Raw genomic sequence first — 10,000 nt, 5'->3', positions numbered from 1 at the left:
ATAATACAGAGAAAAAATATTTACATAAAAAATTAACAGAGAATCATTATATGTGGTGGGTTTCCCCATAAGGCATGCCGGTATGTCCTACACAGCAATTCAACAGAACAAAATAACAGTCCACGACTATATACCATCATGCACAGCACAATATAGAAAAAATGTGAAACGTTTGTGTCCACTTTACATTTTTTATAGACGGAATGATATATGTTCCCTAAAAAATAGGTGTTTGTGATATAATATATATCTTTTTAATGAAATACATACCTTCCTGTATTCACATCACATTCTGCTGTCTTATGACATTTGATTTCAGTGCAACATATACTGGGCAGATTTCAGAACGAGATTCATCAGCAATGAAAATAACGTAATTTTATAAAGGAAGAAGTATGATATTCTAATAACTGCCCAAAACCATTTACCAAGAGATTTGGTTGACAACATCCATTAAGTCGCATCATCATTATTACGCTAACAGCAAATGACACAGATGAGCTTAATCTATTCTATTAGGAAGATTTTATTTTCCTACATCTATCGTCCTGCATTAGTTTTTTTTTATGAACAATGTAGTAATATACGCACATGATTATAAATCATCATGTGTGAATTATATTTTATTATCTTCCACTCAAAATATCCAGGTGCATATCCGTGGATTAAATCATTTTACAATATTCATAATACTCTTGATATCTTTCGTTTCAGTTAGCATATAAACTTCCATGTTGCTGCTTGTTATTCCTCTGGAATTTTGAAGCTCATCTAATCTCTTATGCTGTTCGGTAACCTCTCCTACAAACTCGAACAGTCGACTTTTATTTTGTAATTACCATGTTTTGCTTTGCTCCACTCTGGAATTGGAGTAAATTCAAGAATAATTCACTGAACATTTCACTGAAGAATTCGCTGATCACTGTCCCTGGGCTAGCCACAGGGTGATACACCGGCACTCTTCTTCCTACGATAATAATAAGCCCTGAGGATTGGAAAAAATCAGATATGGATGCAGAGAAACAGGAAAGCGTCATTGCAGATGTTGCATTGCACCATCTTATATCCAAATATCTTTTGTTATCACTGCTAAATAGCTGTAGCAAAATCAGTTATCAATAGTACACTTATATTGTTGAAAAAGGGTTCCCACTTAAGTCAGGTACAATATAATAAAAACGTCTACTTTGCTCTATCGGAACTATTACTTGAGTTTTTACATAATCTCTAAGAAGGTTTAAACACACGAATGTCTTATTTTTACGCTATGCCAACGATTAACAGTAAGAATGAATATTCATCTATATTTCATTGACTAACTGTAAGAACTGCAACATACAGATGTGTTGCGTTACATTATTATTTTGCAATGTGCATTTCCAGGCACCGGGTCCTGAAGTCTTCTCTCGGTCCTTGACGTTCACAGTTTTAAGTCAAGTAACATCATCTGACTTTTATAATCGGAAAATTACAATTTTATCAAGAGATAAAGACAAGCAGATACATGAATGCCAAACCTACTCTATCAGCTGAAAAGATTACAAATTAAACCAACTTTAACAGGGTATGTCTTTTTCAATTAGAACCTTTCAACCATATATATTATACCAGGTAAAAGTTACATCTCATAAAGCAGGTTTAAATCAACGAGAATTGTATTTTTTTTTTTTTATGGACGGGACCTGCCTGAGCTGTAAAATTTTTTTAGTTGATAAACATTACATAAACCCTCGTTTTCGAATGACACAGTTTTCTCCTTTGGGTTTCCAAAGAGTAAGATACCCCGACTTTTATGCCCACCAAAAAAGAGGATGCTAAGGTGATATGGTAAAAATTATTGTTAAAAACACAGTTTTCGTAAGGTATGTTGTCCACTAACACTAGCAAAACAAGAATTTTAAATATTTTCAAAAGGGGGGTTTTTAAAAAGTGTTATTTTTAATATTAAACCTGCAAGATGGTAAAATAAAATATTAACCTTAACATTTTTAGCATAGAGACTGTTGGCGACCTTCTTCAATATATACTTACGTGTCGATTCTAAGTTAGGATTGAAATTAAAATACCCAACGATTCCACTGACACTATCTAAGATTAATATGGCTATCTTGTAAACGTCCCAAGTTATACAGTAAATTCTTATACTCAAATATTACCTACTATTCTAGGTAATGTTATCATATACAGCATTACAATATAAAACTTCTCACAATGACAGTACACTTCAGTTTCTGAATTATATTTAGATATCACTTTCAGTTTTATAATATCATGAGAATATTATGGAAAGGGAAGAATGACTGTTAAAATAACAAAATACCTTCAAAAACTTAGCACAGATTAATTAGAAACCAGTCCTCAAGCATTATCATAAGCTTTATACAACTCTGGAAGTGATGTTTTAGTTACAGATGTATAATGATTACAGGAATCACCACAACCTATGCACCTGATTTACAGGAGACATAAGATCCTATAAAAGGTATCACAGAGAATAAATACTCCACTGCTCTATAAATACACACATACACGTTTTCTCCATAACAGAATCGTATATAACGTTGAAAATACTGTGGGTAATATTACAACCCCTTGGCACTAAATACCTCTATTTCAAAAAATATACCAAATAAAACAGGCTAAATCAATTATTCAGTCTGACTAGGGTTTGGATTTTCACCATTTGTGTTTTTGTTCAACAGATTAATTAAATTCTCCAGTCTTTCCTCAAGACTCGTTATCCTCTTAGTGAGATTGCCGTATGTCTCTGTTATCTCGTCGACCTTTTCACTCATAATTTCAGCCATGTTGGCCTCGAGTTCCTTGATGCTGACCTTCAGGTCTTGCTGCTCGTTGCGGTGGTACTCTCCTCGGCGAATCCTACTGCCCTTCCTGGCACGGACGCTGCCCTTGTTGTCGGCGGACTCGGTTCTCGAGCTCTTAGGCACTCAATGATGTTGGTTTTCAGAAAAGACGGCAGGGCTACATCTATGCATTTCTTATTCTCCACCATGTAAAGTCTATTTGCCTGTGAAACAAAATTATTCAGAAATATTGTACGTCTGATGTTTCTAGTTGTTTATTTTGAAGCTTTACAATATGGTAATGGGAAGTGGTAATTAAAGTAGAAAATGTTCTGATATGAAACAATTTACTGATTTGCTCATATTGTACCTCATTTTCGTCAGTAATGTTTCTGTAATCTTTACTAATCAAATAAGTGTTTTAAAGCATACCTTTTTGGATGTTCGGAAGAACAAAAGCACGTGAATTGTAGCAATCATGTTTGCATATATAGGAAACCTTTGTCAGCATTTCTCGCAATCTGAAACATTTTATTACAGCAAGTGAAATAAGCATTTAGTTATATAACTTATACAGCATATAGTTGTTGATGTTTTTAACTACGCTATCAATGCAATAATACCTCATCTCTGTCTTTTACCATAGCATTCAGCTCTATTAAACCCACTTTCTAAAAGATTAATCATTCATACACTTGTAAACATACAACCCCGCCTCTTACTTGGGAATCTTGATGTGAGACCCGAGGTATGATGTTGTGGAGAAGTTCTTTTCATCTGAAATACCAGCTCTGTTTGCTTTATAAGCCTCTCCAGATGAGCCGAGTTCCTTAAACCCTGTTGGCAAACAATCACTAATTAATTAACACCATTAAAATCTTCAGAATCATTCAACCATTAAAATCATTTAAAGCCATTTTATACAGATATCAGCATGTATAAAAATGGCGAACACCAATACTTCGTTTAAAATGTTTTTTAAAGGCTTGATTGAAAATCAGATGCCTTACCTGAACGTCATTGACTGCAAGAGCCACCAGAAGATTGGAGAGGATGATGGAGACGAGGATGACAAAGAACAAAAATATAATATGTCCAGTTGCAACTAAGTGTGATAACCCAACTACAAAATCATCTTGAAAGTCTAGTTCACGATCATCATGGTAAGTGTCTTGGTGAATGTCAAGACTGGATTGGTGAATACCTGGTTCTCTTGGTTTCCTGCGCCAGGGTCCTTGGCATAATGGAGAGCAACATAGAACGCAGACGAAAATGCAAGAAGGAGGCAAAAGTATATAGCAAATATACGAACAAGACCTTTGGGCCACTCTGGTAAACATGACGACATATATGCCACAGTTTGGAAATCGTCCGATAAGCACCATGCACTCGGTCCACATTAACAGGAGCATCCATGTGGCCAGATGGTGTTGCCATTCCTTTTGGCACCGAAACAGGCACGACTAGCAGAACGAGAAGATTATCATCACATGGAGGATGCCAGAAAGTGATCGGAACCATGCTAGCTTATTCTGCATAAGGGATAGCATTTGTTGTAGGAGGATTAAGACTGTCTGAAATATCACCAAACCTTTGAGAACCTGGTCAGCTTCATCTGGAATAGCTGATAGCCCCCACTCGCCCTGCACATGAGATTCACCCCACTCCTTCCATTCCTGGCCTCGCTCCTCTACGAGGGCACTAACGTTAGTGTGACTCGTAGTCCACACAAATTTGTTGAAGGTCAGAATGGTGGTCAGCACTGCATAAATAAAATAAAAGACAACTTCTATTAAAAAAATCTCCGCACATTCATCCACTTCAGAAGAAGAAAGGCTTCACAAAGAGGATGGCTCAGGAGCTTTTCTTGGGCCCATGTCCACAAATGACTGTAGGTTTTGTACCTGATTCTTCTCGAATGAACAGGTAAGAGGCAAAAAGTTCAGAGACACTTCTAAAGTCTTTGTATTAATTTTGGGAGAATTTGTGACCAGGCAGTGGTCAAAGACCGCATCCATGGTGCCCCGGGGGATGATGCAGGATATAGGATAGCAGCTTTCACCATTGTCATCAACGGCTGCTAGATCGGCCCTGCGTTGAGGAGCGCCACCATCGAGGGAATCGAGCGCGCTTTCGCTGCCTTGTGAAGCGGCGTTTCTCCGTTCGCATCCTTGGCGCGCACCAGAGCCCCTGCCTTGAGCAAGACTGCAATAGCTTCAACGCACCCTGATGCACTGGCATCATGCAGAGGCGTATGTCCTCGCATGTCCCCGGGGATCCACGACTCCTGGCCGCCCGGAGGAGAGAAGCAGCTTAATGCATGCAGTCGATTGCGACGCCGCTGCGTAGTGCAGGGGCGTCTGTCCAAACTGATTCTTGGCATACACCGATGCCCCTGCCGACAGCAGGTAACTAAGCCCGGCTGTCCACCGTAACTGTGCCGCACGGTGAAGGGCTGTTTCATGGAACGAGCCTCCATGGCCATTGATATGCACGCCTGCAACCAAGAGAGCTTTAAGGCCTTCCAGAGATTCGTTATCCACCACTTTCAGCAATCTGGCGGCGTCAGGATCCCACGCGTTGAGGTCTGCTGACGACATGCCACTATTTGATTCATCTGAAAAATGTGTAACCTGACTTCAGTTATCTACTGTCAAATACTAAATATTTGATTCCAAGTATAGATGTCTCTTTGATCAATATCTTCCAAAATTACACAAATTGGTAATATACACAACAAACAGGTCTATTGTTTGTTTTTTTTTGCCGAATTACAGAGAGAAGAATATTGCTTACAAGTCGGCATAGATTTTCAATGCCTAACTGTACTTAACATATCTGACAATGTCTCTGACACACTGTCCGAGGTCTGGTGAATGAGCTTCCCACACAGGCTATCAGAGGGCGACGGGACGGCTGTGTAGCTGAAGTTCCCTTGACCACGTGACATGGGTCTTCCTCACCTGCAAGATAAAGACAAACGTTGCAATGGGCGTCATATGTACCACAAAGCCTTAGAAGCTAAAAGAAACTTGGCAATGTCCTGGCATTCCGTGTATATGCACCTACTGAATACTTCTAGATAATGTTATGAGAGAAAGACATCAACATTAGTTATATACACATGCAATACCTATTTATTCACAAATGTATTTCATAACCCACTGGAACCGGTGTTTCTCTTAACACTAATATGATTGGCACTGTACACAATATCCTGCAAACATAAGGTAGGCTTTAACCATAAAAGTCATATGACCAAGGTCGGCCCGAGCATCAAGATAATGAGGAACAAGGTCACGTTCTTTCATGACAGCAGTTTTTGTTGCTTTTAAGCTTGATTATCTTTGTTATATGTTCCATAATGCGTGGGTGTATATATTGTTGCAGACTGATATTCAGATTAATGTTCATGTTATTAGGATTCGAAAGGAAATGGAAACATATGAAGTTAATACGAAGTAACCTTCTTTATGCTCTTTCTGTTATTTAGATATAATAATAGCAAACTTTCACTCAGTAGGATACCTATCTGAAGCAGTTCCACGAAAGTTCTCAGCATTTTTGAGACGACTGAGACTAAAATTTTTTAAAAATGTCTCAAAAGTAGTCGGCCCGGCGCTCTGCACAAAAAAAATATCAAAAAAATAGAAGATTAAAAAAAACTTTATATTACTCAAGATAATAAATAAGGTTTAATTTTTATACAAGCAGATGAACACGTTCATTTTTTAAAAAACCAGACATTCATTTAAAAAATTAAGTGTCACGGCAAAAATGCCCCTTGATTTCTACATCGTTCATTCACTCCCCATTTTTGTAGGTCAAAAAACCTTTAAATGTAGCAGAGTGTTTTTGTAATCTATTTCGCTAGCGTTTCAATATAGTATACATATTTACAGGAAAAAAACATAATAATGAAAGGGAATGACCCTTTTCGAAGGCCTTTTAGAATATTGGGTTTTTGAATACCCCAAATACCCTTTAGATTGTTTTGTTAGAGTAAAAAATATATTGATGAGTAACACAACAAAAGGGCCCAGGTACAGAAATATATATGAAAATTAATGGAAAGGCTTCTGCGAAACGTGGAGGCCCCTACTTGTAGTGGACCTTTTCCAAACCAAAGTTTTTCCTTAATCTAGGTAGGTTAAAAGTCAGATTGAGACAAATCTCTCTCTCTCCCCTCATCACTCTCTCTCTCTCTCTCTCTCTCTCTCTTCTCTACTCTCTATAGATAGATATATATTATATATATAATACTATAATAGAATGTCTATATATATATGTGTTATATATATGGTGTGGGTGTCTCCACTGTGGCATGGTGATGTGAAGCGATGGTGGGTAGCCAGATAGTGTTAAGTGCTTGCATGCCTTCTTGCTTGCAGCTCCACCCCTAGCTAGCTCCAGTGCGAAAAAGGGAGCAGTTTTTGCATAAGTCTCCTGCCAGGTTCACAGCCTCTCCATCATGAAGACTTCTGCAGTGCCTCCTCGTGGCTATCCTATGTGGTAAACTGGGCACCTGACGGTCCCAGGCTAAAAACGTGGGGGATATTGGAGCAGCAGGGCCCCAGAGGTACGGAGCTATGGCCACCCACCGGCGTGTCGGACACGCTCTGGCCCGTATCAAATCCTGCCGCCTAGCCACCCTGGGGTAATGGGCGGGGGGTGCGGCCTTGCAGTCCTCTCCCCCCAGAAAGACCCACTGACAATGTCAAAGATAAATGGAATATGCTGAGGGGAGGGGTGTTGTCCCTTCCACCCAGCCAAAGTAAGGCAGGTGTGGTCCTGCTGGGAGGGCAAATGTTGGGGCGCAGTTTGGAAACGAGAGTACTCGTCCCGCCGCACCCCGGCAGGGACAACCACCATGAAGCATGTGAGGCAAAGCCCTCGGGATGGGCGGGTACACAAGCCTGCCGAACCTCTTTATCTGGGGCTGGTCGGCGGGGGTGGCAGAGGTGGCTGCACCCAGAGTGACCACCTCAGGCCTAACCTCGGGCGTGCTTTTGGGTAGGTGCTTGGAACATTCTGGTTCCTTGTGGCAGGATGAGCAGTACCTTTGCTATCGAGGAATTGAGGCGACTGGAGTTGAGGGGGCTGCCCTCCAAAGGTGAGAAGACCTTGTAAAACAGTACGATCGGTGTGGTGGGTACACATACTAATGGTGGGTCGCAGCGATGTCAACCACTTCAGGGTCTGTGTAGCCCTAGCCATCTCAGCTGACCTTCAAAAAAAAAAGGGGGGCCCCCTCGGTAGTAGAGGTGACACGGTTAGCAATTATGGCATTGAGGACTGGAAGAATTTTCTTTTAGCTTCATGTATCTTATGCTGTTAGGCCCCTAATCGATTGTATATAAAAATTGAGTTGAAAGAGGCGTTCCTATGCCAAACTTCTCATACTGTGGCAGACAATTAGCCCCCAGCGAGGATATTGCATTGTTCTGGGTGACTTCAATGCGGTATCCGGCCTGTGACCGAGCTGGCTATGAGATGTCTGTCGGCCCCCATGAATCAGGAGATGATCACAGCAGCGAGAATAGCCTCCTTCTCAGGGACTTGCTAGGTCCAGAAAATGAGACTCTGGTCCTGGTACCAGCACTCCAAACCCGCATTGGCTCGACATGGTACAGCGATACAGGTACAGTGGCCAAGGAGATCGACCACATTCTGCTTGTACGTGATAGAGGATCTCCAGAAACTGCAGGGTTTACCAGAGTGATGAGTTCTGTTGGCACCGGACTGTAGGCTGGTCTATGGAGCTACCCTGCGGGTCCACTTCAACAACTCCCGTCCTTCAGTGGCTACCTAAGGTGTTTCACTTGGACAGGAATAAGGAGAAGAGTGTGCCCGTGGGTTCACCCATGGCAGTCTCTGACTGCATTACAGAAATCGACAACCTGTGGGAGTGCTTTCAAGTGCGTAGCACTCTAAGCAGCTCAGGAGTCCATGGCATACGCCCAAGGGCAAGGCAGAATCCATCTCCCTGGAGACATTAGAAGCCATGAAGCGGTCAACAAGGCTCGGCTTGAATGGGAATCAAGCTCGCGTTGTTCCCATGGTGCGTAGGGGTCGGACCACTGCGTGATCAGGATATCTTGATGAGGAGGTTGAAGGCCATTTCTTGGTAAATGACATCGCCCTGCCTAAAAGCCCTGAGAAAACTGAACTCTAAGCCTCCTCACAGATGACTGCCAATCCGAGTCAGCGGGCATGGACGGATCATCTTAGACATGTTGGGGTTCGTGAATGTTGGGGTGAGTATTTGAACAGTTGTACCCAGGTAGACCCTCCAACAGTTTAGCTGGATGCAAGCGATGTCTCACTGCCTGTGCTGGATCACCCATCACCAAGGAACCCCCATACCCTAACAGAGGTTAGGATGGCGATTTCCAAGCTGAAGAATGGGAAAAGCTGCAGATATGTGATATCCCTGCTGAACTGCTTAAAGGCTGGGGAGTGAAATCTATGGCTCATGGGCCTGCATACAGTTGACTGCCAATTTGGCAGTCTAGGTACCCATTCACCCTGACCTGATGAGGGGTGTGGTCATCCTCTCGGGAAGGGAAAGGGGATAGTTGGGGATTGTAGCAACTACCGTGGACATTACACTGCTCCGTATACCAGGCAAGGTTCCGCCGACATTCTTCTGAACGAATCCGCAACCACATACTGAGGCATCAGAGACTGGAGCAGTTCTGGATTTACTCCTGGCAAGTCCGATAGACCATATACTAGCGCTGCGAGTAATTGTGGAACGCCTCGTGAGTTTCTGGTCATGAGTTGCTTGCAACCTACAATCAACCTCAAGAAAGCGTTGTATGACTCGGTGCATCGGGAAATCGCTATGGGATCCTTGAGATCAGGGAATTCCAACACAAATTATTGGCCTAATAGCAAGAATTTATACTGGTACTAAAAGTGCTGTAAGCTTGGTGGGGTATGTCGAACTTTTCCTGTTAACTCAGGAGTGAGGAAAGGCTGTGTCCTTGCACCAACACTTTTCAACACCTGTATGACTGTATAATGGGTAGTTAGAGCTACTAGCCAAAGTTCGTGTGGAGCAAACACTAGCAATATCCTAGGTCTCAGCCTTGGGACTTTGCCGGACGATGTATGCCATCCTATCGAGGTCCTTGGAGTCATGGTGGCGGCTCTTGATGCATTAGCAAAATGTAGGCGAAGGCCCCCTAGGC

The 10,000-nt window shown here is 41.8% G+C and overlaps 1 pseudogene; it reads right to left on the bottom strand.

Moving 5' to 3' along the window:
- Positions 1-2,364: 2,364 nt before the first annotated feature.
- LOC119596700 overlaps positions 2,365-10,000 on the bottom strand; it is a 21,886-nt pseudogene continuing 14,250 nt past the window's right edge.

The sequence above is a fragment of the Penaeus monodon genome, chromosome 38, assembly GCF_015228065.2.
Source record: "Penaeus monodon isolate SGIC_2016 chromosome 38, NSTDA_Pmon_1, whole genome shotgun sequence".
Classification (NCBI taxonomy): Eukaryota; Metazoa; Arthropoda; class Malacostraca; order Decapoda; family Penaeidae; genus Penaeus; species Penaeus monodon.
The sequence above is the reverse complement of the archived record's forward strand: the minus strand, read 5'-3'. Positions and strand labels throughout refer to the sequence as shown.